Source organism: Pezoporus occidentalis, unplaced genomic scaffold (assembly GCF_034315485.1).
Source record: "Pezoporus occidentalis ecotype Australia unplaced genomic scaffold, CSIRO_AGI_Poc_V1 ctg15, whole genome shotgun sequence".
Lineage (NCBI taxonomy): Eukaryota > Metazoa > Chordata > Aves > Psittaciformes > Psittacidae > Pezoporus > Pezoporus occidentalis.
Window position 1 is genome coordinate 4,861,062 of NW_026913316.1, and position 25,591 is coordinate 4,886,652.

The 25,591-nt window shown below is 40.0% G+C and overlaps 1 protein-coding gene across 8 annotated transcripts in view; it reads left to right on the top strand.

Annotated features, from left to right (window-relative positions):
* The window catches only part of IKZF1 (IKAROS family zinc finger 1), a 106,348-nt gene that overhangs the window by 15,470 nt on the left and 65,287 nt on the right, over positions 1-25,591 (top strand). The window contains exons 1-3 of one of the 8 annotated variants that reach the window (XM_062610890.1): positions 24,162-24,260; positions 24,598-24,833; positions 25,001-25,193. The exons of 1 other annotated variant lie outside the window; for it this stretch is intronic. The gene's annotated coding sequence lies outside the window, so the exon portion shown is untranslated. Of the gene's footprint in view, positions 1-23,566; positions 23,713-24,161; positions 24,261-24,597; positions 25,194-25,591 lie in introns of those variants that run through there. 6 more of the 8 variants (XM_062610891.1, XM_062610888.1, XM_062610894.1 and 3 more) reach the window with 6 other exon arrangements.

Sequence of the window (25,591 nt, forward strand, 5' to 3'; positions counted from 1 at the left end):
AGTGAAGTTAGTGTAGAACTCTGCTTGTTTCAATGGGCTTTTGGGCTGAGAGGGCCATCCCTGCCAGATTTTGCCAGCATTGCTGCATTAGTTAAGGTCGAGAAACTAACCACAGCACTGACACATATATATGCCGAGGTGCTGCAAACAACCACCACCAGGTCCTTTTTCTGGCAATGCATGTGGTTTATGAGTGTTGTGTTTGAGACCAGGACAATGAGAAAAGCAGTTTAGGAATGTTAACATAAGTTCTCTGTCAGTAGAGGCTGTTTTTAATGCAGCTGGAGGATTTATAAAATGATCAGGAGAATTCTGCAGAAAGTGGGTAAGAGAAGAAAAAAATGTAGGTTTCTGTTGCTGATAGAAAATATTTATGTTCAAAATGTCCATTTCTGTTGAATATTTTTGGAGTGTGGAGTAGTTGAGAGAGAATGACTGTAAAAAGACAACATGAAAAATTCCAAATTTGAAATCTGTTAATAAAAAGCTGTTGGTTTGTGGTGGGTTGTTTTGTTTTTTTTTTTGGTTCGTTTGGGGTTTTTATTAGATCCTCAGGACAGAAGCAGTTTTCAGTAATGTACGTAGTTGAGTGGTACTGTGATAACTGGCATTAGTCATGTGATGCGTATAGTAAATTACGTTTAAGATGTGCTCTAAAAAGCACTTCAAATTTAGAGCAATATGTAGTTTTTGTTGTAATCACCTTTTCCCTTTGGAGATAATAACACATTTCATTCATAATTAAGACCATAATTAAAAGAGATACATAACGGTTTAAGAGTTGCTCGGTAGATAAGGGTATACTATGAAGTATTTACACTAAAACTGTGGATGCTTTAGGAAAAGCAACTTTTTCTGAGGCAAGTCTGAATGTACAACCTACCTTGCAGGGTGCAGTGCTCAGTGTTCTCTTGTCCCACCTGCTGTCCACCCAAATTATGTGAGAAATGTTTGAGAACCTTACTATATATAGTCAAGATTTTATTCTCTCCTGTTGAGGTCAGTGGGAGGTGCTGAAACAGAGATGAGGGAGGAAATGGGCTATGTGGGAGTGAACTTACGCCTCCTGAAACTGGGAGGCATTGGGAAGAGGTGGCTCAGCTTTGGCCATCACATCCAGCAGACCTGCCAGTGGGAGTGCAAAGCAAAGAGATGGTGCAAAAATAAGTGTTGCTAATACTCATGTGGAGGTGGAGTGGGGTGTTTGCTTTACATGAGAAACTTGAGCTGTATGAATGAACCTGCAGAGGAAAGGTGGGACTGAAAGATGCAGGTTACAGGAAATTGTGAATATGCTAATAATGTGTGCTGGGATAATCTCCATATGGGTTGTGCAGGAATGAGAGTCATATATTCCAGTAGCCATATGTGATAGGAAAGTTCCCACTGCTGAAAGCTTTGTCATGGCTGGGTTAAGTTGTCACTTGTAATAGGTGCTACTGTTACAATCTATATAGTTAACCAGACAATAGTCCTCAAATGCAAGAACTTTCCTCCCCTCAAGTTAAATCTAGTAATGAAGACACAAATTTCAAGCGAATGCTCGGGGGTTTTGGTTTTAGTTCTTTTGAGGTCTTTTTTGTCTGTTTGTTTGTTTTGTTTGGGATTATGTTGGATTTTTTTAACTAAGTTTTTTAAAAATCGGAAGTTTCTACCTGCATTAATGATTGAGTCTTACTTGCACTGAGATCTCCTAGCTTTAAGGGCTGAGTGCTTTGGAAACAGGTGCAAAGGAGTCCCTGCTCTGAGAGTCTCTCAGCTTTAAGGCTCCGACAAATAGTTCATCTACTTGGAGGGGCAAATGAGTGGTGTGTCAATTTTTTTTTTTTTTAATAAGGAATTCAAATTAAAGGCATACTAAACAGTGAAAATGCAAGGGAAAGCTAACACAGTTTTGAATAGGACATGCAATTTATTCTGCCTGTAGATTACAAGTTCAGCCTGGTGGTTAACCATGACCACTGAAAAAGGATTAGAGCAACTTTTACATAGTTGTAATGTGATTTTCAAATATAAATTATTTTTATCAGTTGGGTGAGATTTGTTCTGTGAGGAAGGAATGTGCATCCTGTTAGTTTTATGGTGGAAAAATGCTTATGTTCGTGGAAGAAAAGCTACATGAGGAATTGGACACGGGTTTTCATAGATGAAAAACCTTTCTTTGCCAGTTTGTCTTAGAATTCAAGGAACTTTTGTGAGCTTATATATGAACCAGGTCCCACTGGGTTGGGTAGTACTCCCTTTCAGCTCAAGGAATCCTAAGCAGCTTTAGGGTGTCAAACACGCAAAATTTACAGTCATATTTCAGGAGAGTACATGTGGCTGATATATTCATTGGGTGGATTTTTCTTTCAAACCTAAAGAATGAAAAAAGGGTTGGTGTATTGGACAAAACACTGTGTTTTGGAATTAGAAAGAAGAAAGAAAAAGGAGGGTGGAAAAGAGGAACTATTTTATTAGGCTGCAAGTTGCATTCTTTATTTGACATCTATTTCATTATCTCCTATTTCCTGATGATAGTGTAATGTCCTCTCTTTTCCTGTTACCCAAGCATTTTACAGAACATGTGTTGCATGCCTATTGGCAATCATGGATAATTTGACATTTTCAGCTTATTTTTACGTGACTTAACATAAGTTCTTTTTCCAAAATACCCCACTACACACCAGTGGAATACATTTCCCCCTTCCTATTGTTGCATTACACGCTGCAGAATGGTAGATGTTGCCTGCAACAAATTTTAAGGCTGTACATCCTGAGTTACTGTCCTCAGTCCATTGTCAACGTCAATATCTTCTGACTGCTTAAAGTTTTCTGGGTTCAGTGATGCATTTTCTTGTCATGTTTGACAGTTCATTCTGCAGGTACTCCGCTGCAGGCCATGAAGTGGTTAGATTTCGTTTGTCACTTTTACTCCTACCTTATGACCAGGCATTTTTTCTTCCTGTTTTTCATTATTTGTTCCACAATGGATATACTGCATTGGGATTGCCATACAAATGTTCTTTGCTGGTATCCATTTGCCCTGCTTCTTTTCTCCCTTGCTTGCCAGGGCTTCTTTTCTTGTCTGTACTGAACTAGTAGCTATTAGGGTTTGTTTTGCAGCTTCTTGATTTGTAAAGATGAACTTGTTACCTGGAGTTTTTATAGAGTAAAGTTTGCTTCTTGTATGACTCTTCATTTTAAGAGGAATGTTTCCAGTGTCTTCAATGATGCTGTGTGTCAGGGATCTGTGTGAATGCTAGCATCTTCAGGTATCTAACAGAAGTATCTAGTATGCTTATTTTACTTTGGTTTTCAGGTTAAAACAAGAAGCCCAATATCCTGTATTTCTCAGATGTCCAATTCTGCCAGTGGTCACTGTAGTGGTCAAAGACAGCTACCAGGATTTCCTGCTTTTCAGACACCAGTCCTGGCAGCGTTGACTACAAAACTGCTATGGAGGTTATTTAACTAACTGACAGTAGGCCCTAATCTGCTGAGGACAATATGTGCTGTAAAGGTGTTTTAAATAATTAATAAATGGCTATCATATATTACTATGCAGAGCCAGAATCTGATGCACCCATAGGCAGAGAAAAATATTTTTAATGTATAGAGCATCTATTAATCAGTACCATGTTTCCTGAATTACCAGTAAGAAGAATGTAAATGTAATTCAATATACAATATTCTACTAAATCCCCTGAATTCTTCCGCTTTTAAGTTACTTTTAGGGAGGAGCTCCAGTATACACTTCCCGGGGTAAATCCATACTTTTATTTTGTTTATGTAGATATTAATGCACACCTTCTCACTTATGTTTCTTATTAAAGGAAGTAATTAAATATCACAGTATCACAGTATCACACACAGTATGCTGGAGATTGGAAGGGACCTCAAAAGATCATCTAGTCCAATCCCCCTGCCAGAGCAGGAACAGCTAGATAACGTTACACAGGAATGTGTCCAGGCGGGCTTTGAATGTCTCCAGGGAAGGAGACTCCACAACCTCCCTGGGCAGCCTGTTCCAGTGTTCCGTCACCCTCACTGAGAAGAAGTTCCTTCTCAAGTTTAAGTGGAACCTCTTGTGTTCCAGTTTGCACCCATTACCCCTTGTCCTATCATTGTTTGCCACTGAGTAGAGCCTGGCTCCATCCTCGTGACACTCCCCCTTTATATATTTATAGACACTTATAAGGTCACCCCTCAGTCTCCTCTTCTCTAAACTATAAAGACCCAGCTCCCTCAAGTCTTTCCTCATTGCTCCACTCCCTTAATCATCTTGGTTGCCCTGCGCTGGACTCTCTCCAGCAGCTCCCTGTCCTTCTTGAACTGAGGGGCCCAGAACTTATTATGGGGTCTCACCAAGTACCTACTAACCACCGCCCTTCTAATACATCCCAGGATGCCATTGGCCTTCTTAGCCACAAGGGCACAGTGTTAAATATGTTCCCCAACCTATACATATATATAAATATGAAAAACACTTGTGTGGGAATGTGGAGAATGACTTATGATCTTGACTGTTGTCCAAGCAGAATCTTAGGGTAAAAAAATAGGTTGTATTCCATAGATGATATTATATTACAGTATCACATTACGTATCAGTTGAACTAGCAAAACCCTTCTTTAAAGTGCCTTCCATGCATATGCTTTATTTACTAAACACCATGTTGTATATTAAAGTTGTAAAGGAACAATTTCTCTGCCTTATGATTTTAGAATTTGTAGGATTCCTCTCATAACATTGCTGCACATGAAATCTGCAGAGTTTCAAGGCAGGGGCCTTAGCTGAGGGAGATTTAACGTCATGATGATAAGGGTGATAGAAACAGCACTCTAAGAGTACATCCAGCCTATGCAGCCAGGGCCACTTTCACATGTGAATCCTCCACTGGTTCCTAAAGAAGGAAGAGGGTATGAGTTCGGGACTATCTGGTCCAAGAATAGAGGCAGAAAAACAATTCCTGTTTATCGAAGTTTTCTGTCTTATCTGGAATATCTAGTGCTTCGGGGGGGGAATTCAATGGCAATAGGGGAGTGGATGAGGAAGGCTTTTCCCCATAAAAGTATACTAGCCAAATGCAAGGATAGGAACATGGGAGACATGAATGATAGGATCTCTCTTGTCCCTTTTGAACTGTGTAAAAATGGATCTTTGGCTGGAGCACCTATTATATTGAAAAGTGAGCAGCTGCTGCTAATATCCAATTGAGAACTGAAATCTATTTAGAGAAATAATTGCTTCAGTTTCCAAGATGCTCCTAGAAATGGGATCTAAATTTCTCATTATAGTCTTACCTGGCAAAATACAGTATGTTCTTAACAATAATTAAAAGTTCCTAAATTAAAAATTCTTAAAAAAGGCCAGTTAGTATTCCAGGTTTGTAATGGAGAAAAAAGTAGGAGCAAACAATCCCCTTGTAAAGGGGAAAATACTAATTGTGCCCCGTTCTCTCATCTGAGTTAGAAATGGAACACCTGCGCTCATCCTCTCCAAACTAGTGCTTGGGACTCTAGTTTTCACCTCAAGTAGTTTTCCTTCAAAAGAAAAAATGAAAAAGACAAAAACTAAGGAAAGAATCCAGATTCTTTTGTTTTTCCAGTCCATCCCACATATATGACGCGAAATGCTGTATTGTCTAAATTTATTCCAGATTAAGTAGTGAATTTGGGTAATTCCTTATTAAATTGACCCTTCTTAAATTGCTTTAAGGGATAACGCTTTTCAAATGCACCAAAAATTACAAAAGTAACACAAAAATTACACAAAAGCGTAGGCAGCTACCATATTTCTTGCATTTTGCTGTTATATGCCCTTGTTCCTTTCTTATGCTGATGATCTTCTTGATACTTTCTTCAGAATGGCAAATTGATAGTGCACACACTGGAGGAACACAGGTAAACACTTAAATACACACAAAAAAATCATTTATATAAATATCATCTTAGAGCCACTTCCTAAGTACTATCTAATACTGGGAATCAGGACATTGGTTAAGAGGTTGCAAATTCTAAGAATTCATCTCCTGCATTTTATAGTTAAGAATTTCTTCCCTTTTTTTGTACTTCACAACAAAGATTGTAACACTTGCAATCTCCCTTTTAAGGGTGGCAGCAGGACTAATAATCTTCTCTAAGGTAGTTCAGTTGAGAAACAAACTTTCCTTAAATGGTACACAAATTGTGAACCAAAATGATATATCCTATCATTTTTATAGCAAATAAAATCATATGGCTTAGCATTTTAGGCCTTCACCTCCTACCTTTCTGTTTTCTTTTTCCTCCTTGTCCATACTAGCCCAGATGGGTAAGAACTGAGAACTGCAGGATTAAGCCATCAACAACAAAATACTTCCTTATTTTCAGAATTTTAGTTTTGTTTTACAGCTGTCCTTTTAAAATTCTTTGGTTTTAAACAAAAATCCTAGAGTGACTGCCCAGCAATCCTTTCTTACACTGAGTGTTCACCTGACGTTTTTCCAGAAGTATGGATCGCTCACAGGTCTCATGGTTCTCAGCTGAAATGGAGCCTTGTGAGTGACTTTTTAAAAAACACTGGCTTTGCTGAGTGGGGCAATAAATGTTCAGACTTCATCTCTTAATCCAGTGGCTGATGCCATATAAAGATGTGAATATCAAGGGAAAGTGCCAACTGGGCTTCTGCCTCACTAAGTACAATTGTTTCCTTTGCTGTTAACCACACAAGAGTAGCAAGAACCACTGTACCATCTTCCTCTATGTGGTTAGCCTCCTGATGTGATATCAGCCGAACTCTGGTGCTGGCAGGGGCCTGTGGGGGCTCCTGTACTATAAAGTCTAACTGTGGAGAAAGTATTAGCATCTGCTGGCTGAATTCAGACATTGCTCTAAATTACTCCAAGTGCAAGGGGACTAATCCTGCAGCCTTGTTTCAAATGAACTACATCTTCTGACTGCAAGGAAAATGCAAATAATCTCCAAGTACACTAGGTAAGGTAAATACGTGCCTTACTGAGACTGGAAAAAAATCCTCCCACTACAACACATCCTGTTCCTGTGACCCTGCTTTAGGGAAGGACAGTGACTGTTCTTCTTTAGTAATACAGTATCAATATTGAGTCTCAGTGGAGCTGAACAGTTGCTGCTCACCTGTGTTATAGAACAAAACATAAATGAGTTACTGGGAAAACAAAGGGAAACATAGAGAATAACTGATAGCACACTTCTGTGGGCCATCTCAGTTATGAAATTTGTTTTCATGGCTTACCTGGTTTCTACCAATGCACGCAGATGAGACAGATGGCTCACAGCCTGTTTTAAGAATTCCTGGGAGAGCACTTCCTTCTGTGAGTGAAATTAGTCTTCACAATGGCTGGATAAGTACAAGTTTAGATGCGACAAACAAGGCAGAAAATGGTTTGGAAGCCAGATCAGTTTCCCATTGTAGTAGTATCCAGGTCTCCTTTGCCTGAAAGAGCTGAAAAGCAAAAATTTGCAGACAGTTACTGGAGGTGGGGGGGATGTTCTGAACAAGACTGAAAAGGGAAAGTTGAAGGGAAACAGGGTCTTAAACTAGCAACAGGGAGGTAACCTACCATGATCTCTGGTTAGGTTGAAAATCTCTTAGTTTTACAGGTGTTAAACCTCTTCTGTAATTTTTTGTTATTCCACTACCTTCCCCCTACCCCCAGTTTTTCATCTCACAAACTTTCAGAGCACATTTCAGAGGTTCCTGCAGGGATGGTGAATTATACCAGCTAACAGGGAGAAAAGGGTGGGTAATCAGCATCTCATAGATTTGGGCCTTTCTACCAAGATTTTAATAATTGGAAGTAGGGAGAAGGTGGAAAACACTTTCACTGTCACATGTCTTGTAGTGCTCACTGCTTTGAGGGATGCTGACGGGCAGAAAGCTATAAATTCACCTTGTGCCTCACAACCCCAGTATCAAAACTGCATCAGTGTGCCTGTGAGCTAAGCAGTTTATGTATAAGCAAACTGATCTATAATAATCCTAAGAACAAGTTTGAGAGCATTATTCCTGTTATAAAATGTAATATTAATATTACATAAACACAGTAACAATAGTTCATCTTGAAATGGTTGCATACTGCCTCTTTTGACAGCTGTGGTGTAAAATGGATCACTGGATGGTCATGAAATGAATATTTTCTCTAATCAGAATAGAGAGCTTTATTACCCTTATAATTACTTGTTTAGCAGTCACTTATTAAATTTTTTTTTAGTCCATGAGTAATAAAATGAGCCTGTTTATTAAATAACATTTTAATTAGGAATCATTTTTAACATGTGCCAAGTTCTTAATGTTTTCTGCTGTGCAATTACTTAGATAAATGCTTGTATTTCTGATAACTCCATTGACACCATCAGCCAAACTAAGCCTTCCCTTGTACACAGCTCATATAAAATAACGGGCTCCAGATGCCTTAGCTTCCACCAAACAGCTAATTTTTAATGTATTGCAATAGAATATTGCTTATTTTACTAAATAGCTTTTACAGACTCCTGCTAGATACCATGTATTTACAGCTCATTTGAATTCAAATGTACTATTTTTGCTCAGCTAAATTTCTTACTGACTGCATCTGGAAAGCTTGCATTTAAACCTTTTTTTTTTTTTATGAAATTTCACATTTTCATTAAAACACACCTCAGAGGCAATGTTGACAAATTGTTTTGCAAATGTCTACATACTATTTGGCCATGCAGAAAACTTGTTCAAAACATTATGAATGTTGATGTAATGTTGAGTAAATATTTTAAGTGCTGTTCTCAAAATGAGATAGTCATGATCGTTCTGATGAAATGAAAATTTCTTTTGTCTCTCTCACAAAGCTACTTGGAGTTTTTTTGCTTTTTGATCCCATTTTCTGAATGAGGATCAGCATCATCAGAGTGCCTGATTGTTTACACATGAGATATTAGCACACTTTATTTTCTTGTCCTGAGACTGAGACTCTTGCTCAGACCAAGAAGAGAGATGTCTCTCTTTTCACTAACATGGAACATGAATAGATAAAACACCCTGTGCTTGTTTGTGCAATAAGGCCCTATTTGGCCAAGTAGTGCACTTAATTTTGTCGTAGATTAGGCTAATGAGGTATACATCCTGGTAATAGCACAGGACCTACATATTCTTTGCACAGTGCCAGCTGATTTTAGTAAGGCCTTGCCGGTTTATGCTCACCAGCATTTTTGCTCTCCAAAGGCATAGTTTCCACATATTTACTGCTTCCCTGGCTCTTCTGTACAGGTTTTAGCCTAAAATTGGCCATCACAGATAGCAAGTCAAATTGTCATATGGGACTCAGTTTCAAACATGAGCTTATGTTTCAGTCCTATGTAATTATTAGGAGTTTCAACCTTGTGTCCCAGAGCTATCTGGAATACTAGACATACAAAAGCCAATGCAGTTTCACCAGGACAATTTAGCCACCACTGTGAGGCATCCCTATATAAGGAGTGCCATGTGTTCCCTGATTTTTCATTAAAACCTTTTCTTTAGAATTATTCTAGTATATGCTAGTTACCATTTCTCAATAAACACTGAATGCATAAATCCTTGTTCATTAGTTCAAACCCAGTGTTGAAGGAAGATTGAAGTGTACAAAGGTTCAAGCTGACTATGAATGAGAAGTACATTCTTTTCTGAAATGAACATTTTAATTCACTCACAGGGACAAAGGAAATAAAAAAAGAAATTGTCCTTTCCTCTGGAAAATATCTACAGTATTTTTTTAGCACAGGACATTATCAGGGATAAGAGCATAAATCTGTGAAAGATCTACAGTTTGGTTTTTTTTTTATTTAGGGGGTTTGAAGGGCTCTAAATAAAGCTGTCTTAGCTGACATGTATACCTCAAATTCTACACCTCAGCACTATTATAAAAAGACATCATCATCATCATCATCATAATGGACTCCATGATCACTTCTCCAAGTAGCAAAGACACTTTGAAAAACGAAGCTTCCAAAAATCCAAAAATGTAAGAAACTGGTGAATTTGACTGAGGACTGGTCTGTAGACCCAACTGATGATGGCTTGGCTGCATGTTGGATAGATGAAGTGATTTGCAAAATTGGAGGGATTTTGTGCTGCACATCCTCATCCCTGGGGCTTGCTTCTTCTCTGTGTTTACTTGGCTTGGGTTCTAACCAGTCTTGGGTGCTCAGTCACACCATCCCATATGACCTTCCTCAAGTTTTCTCTGCTTAAAGTTGTATACCATACCTGGTAGTAGAAGCTCTGGATACAATAAAATTACCTTTGATTTTCACAAAAGGCTAATCCTTTGACTGGTATCACTTGCAAGTGAAGCCTTGATTATATTGATGTTTCTGTGTGGTTTCTCCCAGTTTATCTCATGCTAAATGATGGTGGAATTGAATGAACAGGTTTTATGTGGTTAGAAATAGGATTAGAGAGCTATAGCTGGATCCTAGACCTTCTTTGGCCTTATGGGAAATTGTCTCCAACACAAGATGTTGCAGAGTTAAAGTAAAATGACAATTTGGAAGTTCCCTAGACTGCTACCAGCTAGGGCAGATATCATTGTCTCTGTGTCATGCTGCCTAATTCCCAGGAGTAAAGAATGTTCTGGCATCATCAGGGCTCCTTACAGACTTTTAAAGTTGATTTCACCCTAGTTTTAGTGCAGAGCTTCACTGAAGAGTTACTTCAGTGCAAAAGCCACAGGTGACTCTGGCAGTGTTGCTGAACTTCTTAGAACAGGATCCACCCAGGTCAGTGCACAAGGAAGGAAGCACCTCAGCTCTGCTCATGCAGCTAGCATACAGGCTTACTCTTAATCAGCCACATATATGACTCTAGCATGGTAGGAAACACAGGATGGTATTTGATGGCCACAGCCCTGAAATCTCCTTTGATAGTTTAGTTTTACCCTACAATATCTGCTTTTTTTTTTTTTTTTTTTCTGACAAGACACAGCAGCAGTTCCTCCTCTCACCCTGCTTCCTGCTCTCCCCCCACAAATTTTTATCTGATGGTGCTTGTTACATCTGTAGGAGACGTGGGTTCAAGTTCCTCATCTGTCTGTAGGAAGGAGCCTGACTTTGCCTAAGAGAACATTGCCAGTTCATCGAACTACTGAGGTATTGACCATTCAGGGAAATGCTGTCCCTGTCTTGCCTATTAAATCCTAACAGCTTTATACAAGTGGGGAAGAGGCTTGGAGCTAGGTCCTGTAGCTGAGTGCTTTTCATGACTCCACAGGGGTGCATGTGAGTTGCAGGGATTCAACCAGCAGGGTGCACAAGTAAATCTGAGAGATGGAGAGGAACTATGTGGATGAACAATCTGTGCACGTGGTCTCGCTGCTGGCTTGTAGGGTAAAAGCAGAGTGCTGACTTCACTGGGGAAACACAAGCTGAGGAGTTGCCAGGTTGAAGTGGTAGATCAGTCTTGGTTTGACACTCTGGATTGTTCTATCAAATTACCTAAGCATATAACAGCAACATAAATGTCAGTTTAAGACATTTTGCGCATCAGCTTCCTTGACAGTTGGATCTGAGGCTTGGACCCTGCCTGTATCTGAGCTTCTTCTTCCTCTCTAAAAAAGACTCCTGATGTTAAGATTGTCTTATCATGACAACCTCAACACAGCAGAGTGTTTGGAACATTCTTTAGACAAGATAAGTTTCCCTTTTACAAGAAAAAAAAAAAAAGAAGAAAAAAAGAAGAAAGAAAAATGAGGAACACTGGTGTACTAAAGATTAATAGAAGCTTTTCTACTTAATCAGTTTTAAAGTCTAAGAGGCTGCTATCACTTCTAGCTGTTCTGGTTTCAAGAAGAGAGGCAAACAATGCTTGTCAAACTTGACTCTGAAAAGGCACTGGCTTTTTCTGTGGTGGTACCCCTCAGTTTCCATTGCACTGGCTTGTCCTATTTTAAATTTGTAATGAAAGAAAAAATTCTAAAGCTGGTAATCATGCACCTTCCTTGTATAAAAACACATCTTGTTTTTATCATCAGTAACCTGTACTACACAAGAGCTCTGACACATACATTTCAGGATAGATTAGGAATTGCCTGCTGCATTTACATAACATTAAAATCACTGTCTAGATACACAAAATAAAATGAATACCTTCTTGATTCTCTAGTATGGGCTTGCATGAAAACGATTTTACCTTGCTTTCATTATTTATTTTTTCATGAATGCAACAGCCCCTCTATTTATTTAGTAGGTTGGAAGAGAAGGATTTGATAGCTGAGCAAGGGCACACCTATGTAATTCATTTTCCTGGCAGATTTGAACAGCATGCTTACTGCATTTAAGAAAAGTGAGGGGAAAAAAGTGTTGTGAAAAAGCATATGGAGTGTGTGACAGCCTGGCCCTATCTGACTCCCCATCATTCCTTGCAGCTGCCGGAAGCCAACCGCTCGTCTTTCCAAACCACAGGCTCATGTGGGTAATGATATGATTTCCTCTGTCTTGTGTTTTGTGTGTGTGCTTCAAGCAAAGTAACCCTCCAAAAACTTTACACACCCAGTTAATCAAGACAATACTGGCTTCTCCCATCCTACTGAAGTGATTCTTGCAATGCTGGGAGAAGCAGCTGGAGGCTTCTTCTATCCCAAGCAGAATGATCTCCATCATTCACATTGTTCTTGATTGCTTTGGGCTTTATCCTTCATCTCATTACTAAATGAGGCTCTCGCCAACTGAAAAAAAAAAAAAAAAAAGAATTTGAATTCATATAATCTAATTTCAGACTACTATAAATTCTTTAGTATTTCACTTTCTTGGGAAAATCATTCATATATTGCAAAAAAAAACGCAAAATCAAGACTTTTGTTGCATTTATCATCACTGCTCAGGAGCCTTAAAATATTGCTTGTATGTGTATAAGTGTTGGAAATAATAGATGTTTTACCAAGACAAGTACTGCTAAATTGATGATTTGGTGTACTATGGTTCAGAAGGAGGTCATGGTCAAAACTTCAGGGAGAGGAATGACTCCTGTTTTGGCACTGCTAAGCTTGAGCTTAAAGAAATATACACAAAGACATGTTGGAGGAGGCTGAAATTTCATTTTGAGCAAAAAATGACAGAAACTGGAGAAAAAAGTCTGTTTAATGAGTTTGTCAATATTCAACAGTTGATAGCTAATATTGTGATTGCAATAGCACCTTGCCTCTTATTTTGGAAGGGAAGAGGTCTGAGAGAGAGCATAGAAGCCTTCCCCAAAATAATGGTTAAAAAAAGAACGAGAAGGGCTTCCAAAAAATGTGAAGCTAGGTGGAGAACCAAAAATCAGCACTGGCTTTGAAGCCATCAAGAAAAAAAGATTATGCAAAAGGATGCAGAAAGGACAAGTAGGAAAAGAATAAGCAAGTTCTGGCTCTGAAGATTTGCTGGAAAGTGATCGCTAGAGATTTTGAGCAGAACAGCTGGGGGTAGGCAAGAGAATATCTCTACATCCTTGCCCATATTGATAATATTTCACAGGCATCTGTTTTCAGCCATTCTTCTGTGTAAGAGAATACATACATTTCTTCTGTGTAAGACAGAATATTGGGTTAGATGGTCCTCTGGTCTGACCAAGGACAAGCTGTTCGTACTTTCAATGGAGTAAAAAAGGTGCAGAAACTAGATTAGACACTCTAGGGTGGAAATGGAATACAGGAAATCTTATCGGTGCTTGCAGACAGTACACTCAATGTGTTCAGATACAAAGGGGAAATGCAGGAGGTAACTAGACAGGCAAGGGAAATCAAGGATGGGAGAGACTGCTGCAGAACTGGCATGGGAACAGACGGGAAGGATTATACAGAAGAGTAACAAAGGGGGAGAGAATGGGTGTGAGGAAGAGCAAGGGATGATAGGGTGGATGGGGTCACTGGGGAAACTGGAAGAACTGGAGGAAAATAATTGTAAAATTCCCATGCCTGTGGGAGTGATGAAGGAAAAGTCGCAGAACACAAAGGAGGCAAATTGGCACTACATGAAGTATAGAGGTTGTACTGGGCCAGTTCGCAATTGTTACACTCTTGTAAGTTGTGAACAGGTATAGCACAGTGAACTGCAATTTAACTGTTATTTTTCACCGTTTATTAATAATAATGAAATTATGCATGCAATGTTAACAGTGTTATGAACGTACAACTTGCAGTGCTTCAGTCAAACAGCCAATTGCTGTGGTACCCTCAGAATAAGTAAAGAAAACATGATTCCTCCAACAATTTCCCACTCACCCTGGGGGCCGCTGGATGGGTTCTTCTTCCTATGCCTCTCCAGCAGCAGCCACCACCAATTTTCCTCCACTCAGTCTCTACCTCCCTTGTCAGTGGGAGACTGGGTACGCAGATTGCTTAGTCCTGCACAGTCTCACTCAGAGCTCAGAAATCTGGTGTATAAAACACATTGACAAGTGGTGGAAGGTGTGTATTACACTTTGCAATTCCACTGGAAAAATATGGCTGGGGAACTATTTCCCCCAAAAAGGCATAAGTGATTAATGAAGCCTGTGCTACCATACACTGGCCTTACCTTAGATGGCCTGAAAATTCCATCCTGGCAAAAAAAAAATGTAACCTAATGGCAAACTAGTCCTAACAAGAGTACCTTAATTTGCCACATAGCAGGCAGTCAAAACTATATAAAATTCATTAATATCTCAACTCACTTGGGGAAAACAAATGTAGTGGCATAAATGCATCACATAAATTGGAAGGTGTTTTCACCTGGCAGTACTGAAGATTGAAAACTGAAGTTTCCCCTTACAAGCCAAACTCATCAGACAGCTTCTGACTTTGGTTAAGTATTACTGCAGTAGGAGAGAAATGAGAACTTTAATTGCAGTTCTTTAGAGGGTAAAAGTACTTTTTTATTACTTTACTTAGTTATGCATTTATTCATAAGATATATTAAAAGGTGTGTGTTCATGAATCTTTTTACTTCCTCTGCCTTAACATAGTTAATAATCTTAAGTTGCTTTATTTTTATAAACCATTTATCTTCTTAAATTTTCAAAATGTAACAGTGTTTCTGATACTTCTTTCTTTCTGAATTCTTTATAAAAAAAAAAAAAAAGGAGCTGCCAGAATAACCATAAAGGAGTCTTGTTACTTTGTTTGGTTTTGCATATTTAAATAGTATTCATAACTTTGTTTCCTGGCGCATTTTTCCTTGAAATATTATAGGTTTTGGACTGAGATCTACTAGACCAAATTCTCACTTAAGATAGATGAGAATAGCACTTTCACAGCTGGCTAGTTTATTTATTTATATGATGAACTTTGGGAGTGGTGAGTTCAGATTTTGATTTTGTTCCGTTTGTGGGGTTTTTTACTAATAATAGCCTGTAGCAGCAACCAGGTGAACAACAAAGTGTTGGGAAAAGCTTTTGTAGTAAAAGATTTCTGCATTTGGAATAAGGAAGAATAAAGATGAAAATTTGTGGATTCTGAACATGGTGAGGTTTCAAAATAATGGTCAAATTCTCACCTCCTGTCATATTTCAAAGTCAGGCTATCAGTTGCAACTGAGCGATAGTTATGATGCAGAGATTCCTTGGATGTTTGTACCTGTTGTGTAAACATACACACGCACAAAATAGTCCAAGAAAGTTAAATATAACCAAAAAACAGAGATATGTATGTGGGATATTGACTGCTTTGGCTGAGTTAAGCAAACACCATTGTTCTCTTATTAAGAAACTGGGTCATATACGTGGATGCTTATTATATTATCCCAGGAGATGTGAGTGACAGTATTTTCTGAACCTTATATGCAGCATTCTACATGCTCAGCCTGATTTTTTTAAAAACCCTGAGCCCCACAACTGTTAGAGTTAAGCAAGAAAAATGTTCTCATTTACTATATACCCACTTTCATCCAATTATGAGCCAAACTTTTCGTCTATGTAAGAATAAGTACTTATTGATTTAAGAAGAAACAGGCATATTGATCTAAAGGGAAAATACACTGTACATGTTGATCAATATTTACCTTGCAGGACAAAACATCCTGATATTCACTTCAAGGCATCAATATATACATATTACTGCATGCTTGTGTCATTAAGTCAGGTAACTGGGCTAGATTTTCATCTAACAGTATAAACTCTCTTAATGATTATTTTTCTAGTCAAATATTAGTCTCTAAAGGGAAGAAGGAGTTAGAGAACCATAAAAAGAATAATTGTTCACCTTTCTTGAGATAAATAATATTTCTCATTAAATTCAGCTGATGCCTATCAAGAGCTGCTACACTGATTATATAAAGTAAGCAGTGAGAAGTCCTCCAAATTCTTCCTAAAAGTATTTACCTATACCAAGGTAAAAATGAAAAACTAAGCATACATTTATGAAGATATTTAGGTGCCTAGCTTGTAATTAGTTTGATGTCAGTGAACTTGTACGAGAAGGAGCCCTTTAATTTCAATTTCTGAAGACAGAGCACATCTGAGTTCCTAGAACACCCTCAAAAATTCCATGCAATCCGGACATCACCGGCTCCTCTCTATCAACCTTGCTGCAGGCCAGGGGTTTCTTCTTGCTTGAATTCCTTGACACAGAGCTAACCATAAATTATACAAAGATAAACTAATTATAGTGTAATGGGGCAGTTGTGGTACACATTTTTTTTCTCTGACATTTCTTTTCTGTCCCATAATAGCTCTAACACTGGGTTAATCATTTTTATTTAAATGGTTTTTTTATGGCTAATTTCACCCTAATATCACCCGTCTCCATCTTCAGTCTCCTGAGGCGCTCGCAATGAAGAACACACCCAGGGAAGGGATAGGCATGGGCCAAAGAGGAGCTGTGACAGCTACACAGTTAATATCTATTCTTGACATGATCAACTCCATAATAACAATGTATAATATTTGTTGCTTCAGACGAGAATAAATAACATGACTCTCCCTTCAAACCACCTTTATTGTCTCCTGTTCCAAAGAATATGCCTAAAAGCTGTGGATTCTTTCTGCATGGGTTTGCCCAGCTGAAGCTCTTCCTAAGTCTGCCAGTAACCGAAATTCATGTTTAAATTCAGATCACCTTGTGTGTCAGTCACCTTTAATGCTGTCTCTCACCCTTGTCCGGGATAAGGCGAGGCCATCTTGTCCTGTCCTCGTCATGTCCATTCAATGTGCTGGAAACATCATTGAACATGGTTTCGTATCTACTCTCAGCTCTCCATCCTTGGTTTAATCTAAGATTTACTTACTATGCTTCCGCTGGGAAGCTCTTGTATCCCTGACCCCTCTCCCCAGCCTGCTTATTCTCCTTCCAAATCAACATTTTCTCTGGTTACTTTTGGTGCTGGGAAGGTTGTGTCTGTATGTATCATCATGGCTACTTCATTTTCTCCCTCCAACCTGTTTGTCCCTACAAAGCTTTATAACAGCTACAATGATGTTGCACTTCAAGCCCCAGCCTATTCATTTGCCTTATAATAGCTCACCATTTCCTCGAGTTCCCTGAGCTGTTGCAGCTGTTGGTTATCTGTTGTCTGATTAAATAGGTCATGAACTGTTTGCACACTGCCACACTTGATAGAGACCTAGTCCCTGAGTGGCACCTGCTTATTTTCAGGTAATCTAAATTACAAAAATAAACTGAAGTACAGTTTTTTAGAGGGCCATGTTGTAAAAAGCTGATCACCTGCCAAAAGGGTATGCCTGCACCTGGGTAAAGGGAAGAGATACAGTTCCCTAGCTATGCTGTGCATCTTCTGAAGTAAGCAGCTCCACACTGGGAGTCAAACAGCCACACTTGCATCTTTAAGCTAGCATCAGTATAGCTATTTGTCTTCCAGCTAATTGGGTTTACGTGGCAAGGTTTGCAGAGGAAGGCAGTTGGATGGAGTTGCCCCAAGATGAGTCTGGTTTGCCCATCATGGTAGCTGGTTATCTCTCTGTCCTTATCTTGACCCATGAGCTTTTTCATTGTGTTTTCTCCCCGAGTCCTCCTGAGGAAGGAGAGTGAGGGAGCAGCTTGGTGGTCAGCCAGACAAGGTTAATTCACCACAAGCTCACAGGTGGATTGCCATCTGGCCAGCTCAATCTGAAAGTATAGAAGCCTGAGTCTGCCCTGTAGACATGCCCTTATAATGGATTCCTTTATCATACTTCCTGAAATTTTCAAATGTTTATTCATCAGAGGATATTCAGGTGTCCTCTGAATAACCTTGTGAAATAAAGAAGTATCAACATCATTGCCATTTTCTCCAGAGAACTATGCTACAGACTGAGAGGTTCACTCAAAACTGCGCAGCAGAGTGTCCAAGCCTATTGCTTGTAAATTGCAATACTAATCTTCTGCTTTACTGTTCTGTTTATTATAGAAGAAATCTTCCCATTGGATTCCTCAAGACAAAGTCTTAACTGCTGTTAAACAAAAAAGGTTTCCAGCAAGTGATAGAGATCACAACAGCACTCTCACCACAACGGCACTCTCACCACATACCTGTCATCATTAACTATAAATAAGATAATCCAGAGAGGAGAAGTACACTCTGCTCTGTATTGAAATACATTGAAACAAGAAGGCACAAAGACAAGGAACATGGTTTACTTAATATGGGAATATGGGTTTGCTTATCCAGACTCAGGATATTTGGTACATGCATGCAGCAAGTATCAGGAGTTATAATTCATCACTAACTATATACATGGATCTTAACAGTCTCCTGAGCAGGGTGGGTCCTGTGGAAGATGGCAGACCTCATAGACACCAGTGTTGCTTTCTAGGTCCAAATGAGTGTAGTTACTGTAAAGCTAAATTGAATTTTATTAATAGAATTGTTCAGTGGAAGCAAATCTCTCACAGAATGAATACTAGATTAACTAGAATGAGGATTTTCTTTTCATTTTCTGGTAGTTCAGAAGCAACATTATTGATTCACATAATCAAATAAAACAATTCAATGTTGAACCATCATGTAATGCAAGTGTTAGGAGATCTCCACTAAATAATTATTGGTAATAAATTAACTTGGAAAAATTAACATTTTTTTACAGAAGTTTTATGAGCAGTGAAGCTGGATCAATACTTCAAGTATTAGCAGTACTATTAGTAGTTTATCCTTTCTGAAAAAATGAGCATAGCACACTTCTGAATCTTTCTAATGTGACTTCATTAGAGATTTTTGATTTGAAAAAATAGCCCAGAGACTTTAAAAGATAGATTAAAAAGTAAAAGAAAAAAATAAACCTCTGTGACCAACACATTGGTTCATCAACACAACTCTCCATTTCTTCCTGCTTCTTAGTAGACAGCATTGGAATGACAGCAGACTTGTTTCATTTCACCTTTGCCAGAAAATCAGACCAATATGCTCTTTCAAGTTTTTTAATCTGTCCATGTGAATTTTAGGGAGTAATCCTAGAAGTAGTTGAGGAAGAGGATGAACTATCCATTTACCAGTCAACTATCATTCTGAATTTTGAACTTCTTCCTTTTCTTATTAAATTGAGGCTATACAAAACCAGACCTATATATTTTTCCCATTTCCAGCTACTTTCTCAGGAAGGATTGATTTTGGCAGTAGTCTCTCAAGAGAAACATCTGTCAGGTCTTACACAACTCTGTTAGTGGAGAAATGCCTGATTAAGTGTTGACCTTAGAATATGTCCACTATCTTACTATGCTCAGGGGCATCTTCATCTCTGCCTGGGTAGATAGGTCCTGATCACTGTGATCTTCACGCTGTTTACAGACCCAGAGTACCTTCATCTTATGTATGCAGAAAAAAAGAATAAAATTTTAATTCTTTGAACTTCAGATGCAATGGATAGCACAAGGGAAGTGTGACAGTCCTTCTTAATTCAGCCCCTTTTGTATACATAGGAAAGTTTTATCACTCTTCCAAAATGGAAAATTACTTGAGAAATTTAAACTAAAGTATAGCTATAGCTATACTTTATGAATTCTCAAGTTTGGAAGGGATCAGTAACAGGAGAAATAACAAGTTTTGGATGAGCTGTTTTTCAACCAGTGATATAATACAATGTGTGGGACTGATGTCATCTTTGGTACACCCATCCCAAGTGTTTTCTGCATGTATGCATGTACGTGTGCATGTGTACATCCATAACTAGAGTCTTTAGTTCCACTAAAATTGTAAATACATATAAAATTGTAAATATAATAAATTTGAGATATTCCTTGCTGAATAGCAAATACCATTTCACTTTGTGGTTCCACTTTAGTCAGTCAGTCACAGATCATACAGTATGTATCTACCCTTGATGCCAAAAGAATGTCTGCAGTGACATTCAGCTTATTACATTCCCTTACTGGAGGATATTTTTCTACCTTTCTTTTAGAAACTAAACCCCCTCTCTTTGCATTTTCTGTTCCTAAAATGGAAAGAAGTTAACAAGCCACTGTTGTTTTTTCTCTCTGCTCACCTACATACAGATTAAAATCTCACACATCTGATCAGCTGTCATCTACATTTCCTTGCATTATTACAACCATTATTTGTCTTGTGTTTGTGGTAGTGTCCATAAGGCACCAAGAGTTTCTCTGATATCTAGATAACAAGCTCACAAAGAAAGAATTTTGAGGCTGAGGTACAGGAAACAACAAGGGGCACTTTCTAATTGTACACGGGTGACTCAAAAAGAGTAGTATGGTAGAAGTCAGTGGAAAATACACTGGAGAGAGCAAAGGACTTGCAGTTGAACTCAAAGAAGTCAGTGAAGAAAAGCTATGTGGGAAGAAAACCTAGAGACAATTGCTTCAAATGCTTATATGTAAATGAGAAACAATTATGATGGGAGAGATCAAGTAAAGGACAGTGAGAAGCCAATGTAAGACAAGTTAGGAGAAAGGTAATATAGATGCCTTGCAACAGTGGCTGAGGAGTGAGCACAGCAGTGCAAATGGGGAAAGTTACTTGAATTGACTGACGGGAAAGAAAGAAGATTTTGGTTGTGATGTTTTGTATTTATATGTCAGTAACACAGATGGTTATTTCCATGATGTATAAGGAGAGGAAACCATGGAACTTTGAGACGCTTTTGAGGTAAAAGCTTTGCTAAAAGGTGACAGAGTTCTTTTCTGAAGTTAAAAAAAAAAAAATAATGTATCAGACTACAGTTATTGATCAAAGATTATAAACAAGGGAAGATCTATGAAATATTAGATACCATGTGGAATGGGAACAGTGATCTGTGTTTCCTATGTTATATTCAAATAGCTGCCCAGCAGCTGTTTATTGTGAGGTCTGTGATATTTTCTTAGGGATTTCTGACTGCAAAGTATGAAGAACCATCTGAGAGCAAGATGGAACTGGGAGGTGTTTCTCGGGGACCAGGTGTGATAAGGATTGTGAAACAAAGCTGGTCACACTTAGAATTACGGTAGAAATCATTGTTTGAGGGAGATCACTGGTTGTACAGAACATTAGCTACCCTTTTGTGCCTCTGGAAATTCACCACGCTTCAGGAGATAAATCTTCACCATCTTCATCTTGATCAGAATTTCCAAACTGATTAAGGACTACTTTCCCAATACATTTACAATTGCAGGCAAACCCTCTGGACACTGTGCCCAGACCATTCTCTGAAGAATTAGGACCACAACGAATATCTTGCAGTGGAAAGGCAAGATGAGGAGCACCCACCTGGCACACTCTGCCGTTATAGTGAAGATGCACACTCCATGCTAGAAACTCTTCTGCTGATTCTCAATTTTCAAAACTTTTCTGTTGTATATTTGTATTTAATTATCAGCTGCATGGTAATGGACTGAAGCAGTGTGAATGTGACCTGCTACTGGTCTGAAAATTCAGGTTGGTAAGGTTGCTAAAGGAAATCGCTGAGTGGGAAATGGTCATACACAGCAGTCGAAACATTGTACCTCCTGCAATAACATTTACTATTTGTATTTAAGAATGACTCTAAGGGAAACCATCCTCTGTGCAGCCTTATTAGGTGCTTCCCACAGTAAACCTGATAGCAAGGGAAAAGTTTCATTAGTAGATTTAGTCTGAGATAATATTTAGCTGGCAATGAACTAGACAGATGTAAGGCCACTTTGTCTTTTTTGCTATACATTGCTCTACCTTGCATCTTTTACAACCCACTTTGGCTCATCTAAAATTCCCAGCAATGTCAGTGGAAATATTGCAAGAAATGGATTATAGAATTTGGATCCTCAGACAAGTGCCTAAGTGTATATCTGCAACTACCCCATAACAGATCTTCCTGAAGTAGTTCTAGCCTTGGTAAGCATCACTGGGGCAGCAGAGCTCTCTTCAGACTGCCCATTGCTACTATCCCAGCAAGAAACTGGCTGTACATGACAGCAGCCTGCCAGCAGTGAGCTCAGTGCTGCCGTGGCTGTACCGCTAGTAACTCTTATGGGCATCAGCCATAGAAGGATCTTCAAACATCACCTAAGTCCTGAGAGCTCCTAGGAGCTGCTAATAACCCTAAGTACAGTGAGTTACAGAAGATGCTTAGCATCTTACAAGACTTGACTTTAGCAGGCTTACCTCATACATGTCCAGCAACTTGATTCTGACCTTAAAACTCCTATTGAATGTTAATGAGAAATCAGGGCTTGCACAGCATCAAATTTGCCTTTAAATATCTGTATCAAATCAGCTTCCCCTCCCTTCCCCCCCCCCCCCCCCCCCCCCATAGGCTGAAGTGGGCTCATAGCCGCTGGCCTCCGGGTCCTGTAGCAGCTGGAGCACAGGAGAGCAGCAAAGTGCTTCTGAGACTGATGATCCTCAGTGGAGTGTAGGTCCTTTTACTTCAGACTATCTAGACACACATATCTGTGAAAAGTTGCTGCATTCCCTTGAGCTAATCAGCTTCCATGGTTGGTGAAGCACTCCCTGCTTGTATTTCCCAGTCTTGCTGAGGCAGAACTTTTTAGGATTTCCTGGAGAAAGGTACTAACTGCTAAGCTTATGGTGGCACCGTTCTGTGGATATGTTTTTTTTCTTCCTTTTTTTTTTTCATTTCTTTTAATACTGGAATGTGATTCCACTGATCAAACGCTTTTGTTCCTTGTATGCAAACCTGCTGGCAAATGTGGGGGTATTATGGAAAAAATAGGAGGATTTGGCTCTGGGTTTCAACACTGTTAGGTCCATAAAGTCCTTTTATAAGTTGCAGTAAAAGGAGGGTTCTGCATCTCTGTAAAGACAAGTGTGAAAAATCAAAAACTTGAGAGGTACTGGGCATACCTGTTTAACCTTGAGCACACCCGGGTATTACCCCAGCTTGTGTAACACACAGCAACCATGTCTGCAGAGCTTCTCTGAGGGAAGGAATGCCTGAAATAAATCCCCAGGGACAGTCTTGCCATTTCTGTTCTAAAAGAAGCCCAACTTAGCACTGGAGACGTCATTTCATTGTACAGTATAAACTCCTAATAAGTAGTAGACAGTTTCTGTTCCAAAGCGTTTTCCAAGGTTTCCATGCTTGCTTAACTTTGCACTTCTGAATTGTCCCTTTTAAGTCAATGAGATTACTCACATGCATAAAATTACACCTTTTTTTTTTTTTTTTTTTTTGTAATTTGGGCACAGATAAAGATAGGATGTGAGAAAGGAATTATTATTATCCTCATCTTACAAAGGAGGAACTGAGGCAAAGCAAAAATGAGATCCTGATCCTCCACAGAGTGTGTATGTGCTTGATTCTTAAGTGATTTCCGCCAGGTTCACCGTGCCCTCTGCATTGAAGCAGTAGGTCTGGATTTCAGTGACTGCCTCTGCCACCGATTTGAAGTAAGTCACCTCTGTTCTAATCATACAAGTCTTCAATCCAAGTTCCGAAAAAGCGTAGGACACATTTTGTGTGGGATGCGAACAACCGGACTGTGATGGATGAAGGATGACCTGACCACTTTAACCAGCTCTGAGGCCTCACAGGTGGATGTCTGCATCTGCCGGCAGGTCACATCCAGCTGTATTGCAGTGTCTGGGTGCTGACTGCTGCTCTGGGAGACCTCAGAGTCTCGGCACAGCTGGAGCTGGGACCCTGGAGTGCCCGGCGGGGCGGCGCAGAGCCCGGCCCCCTTCCTGCGCCTCGAGATCGATGCAGCCTGCGGGGGCCCCGGTAGAGCACCTCGCCAGGTAGAACCCCTCCACAGCCCGCCCGGGCGGCCGCGACAGGGGCGCCGGCGTGCGCGGCTGCGGAGTGGGGCGGAGAGCGGGCGGGAGCAGCGGGGGAGGGACCGGGCTTGGAGCCGCCGCCGGCGGGGCAGCGCCGGCACATGGAGCGGCGGCGAGCCGCGCCGCCACAGCTGCCGCTGACCCCGGCCCCGGTGTAGCAGGTACCGCGGAGCGGAGGGGTCCCGGGCAGGCACCTGCCGCAGACCCCGGGGGTAGGCGAGGGGTCAGCCCCGAGCGTGTGCGGCGGGGGAGGGGTGAGGAGGGGCTGCGCGGAGCCGGCGCTGCCGGAGAGAAGTTGTCGGGAACGTAAAGCGGAGTCTGCGGAGCCCAACAGGCAGGTCATCCCATCCCATCCCATCCCATCCCATCCCTTGTTCCCCTCTTCCGCGTCCCACCGGCTTTTTGTTTGATTTTTTTTTGTTGTTGTTGTTTTTTTTTTTTATTTTGAACCCCTTTTTTTTTTTCATTTGAAAACATTGCTGTTGGGGTGTGATCCAGGAGTTCTGTAGCGCTCCCTTGAAATGTCAGAGATCAGCAGCCGTCAGGCGCCGGCCGGGAAGGGGTGTTCATTGATTCGAAAGAGGGGGAGGCGGCGGGGCGGTGGGAGCGTTGCCCCCGTGCAGGAGCGGGTGCGGGCCAGTCGTTCTCGCCTCCTCATGTCAACTGCAGCACCTCGGCTCATTCAAAGCCCCAGTTCGAATTGTTGGCGCCTGGAATTTGCAGCGGGGAGGCAGGTACGGAGGTTGTAGAAGCCATTAAGAACTTGTAAAACTAGCAGCCCTTGCGCGCTTGCGGGGAACGGCGTTAAGAGGAGAAGTTGCTGACTTCCGAATAGCGGGGCCACCAGAAGTTTTCCTCCTTGCGACACAGCCTGTCACAGCTGGAGGTTTTCTTTCACCAGTCTCCGCCAAGTTACCCTCTGTGAAGGGATGTTTCGCTGTGTAGTCGTTTCTAAAGAAGATGCGTGTAGTTAGAAACGGTGTATGTGAAGAAGCAACTTCCCACTGCAGCAGTCAATTCTAAGGAAACTTTTAATTCTGTGCTTCAAGAAACTTGATTACTTCTTGGATTACTTTTCTGCCTTGGGCTAAAAGGTATGGTGATGCTGCCAAAAGGTTGTGCAAAGCATTCTGCTTCCCAAATTGTTAAAGAGTTAATAATACTCTGTTAGAAAATAACTGTAGTTTATGATTGCAAATTATCTTTAAACTATGTAAATTATTGTAAAGGAACATAATGTTGTTTGGTTTTAGTTTTAAGTAGTGTTTCCAAAGGACTTTGTGTAGGGATCAGAAGTTAGAATGAGAGCTTCCTGGCTAGGTATTTTTCTTTTTCATAGTTAGATGCTACCAAGGTTACATCCATATACCTTTACTGTCCAGCTTTCCAAAATCCACCCAAATGAAATAAGCCAGGTATCTAATCCTGTTTGTATTTGTTGCATTCATCTTAACAACCCATTTGCTATATTCAATAGCCTAAGTTTAAAATT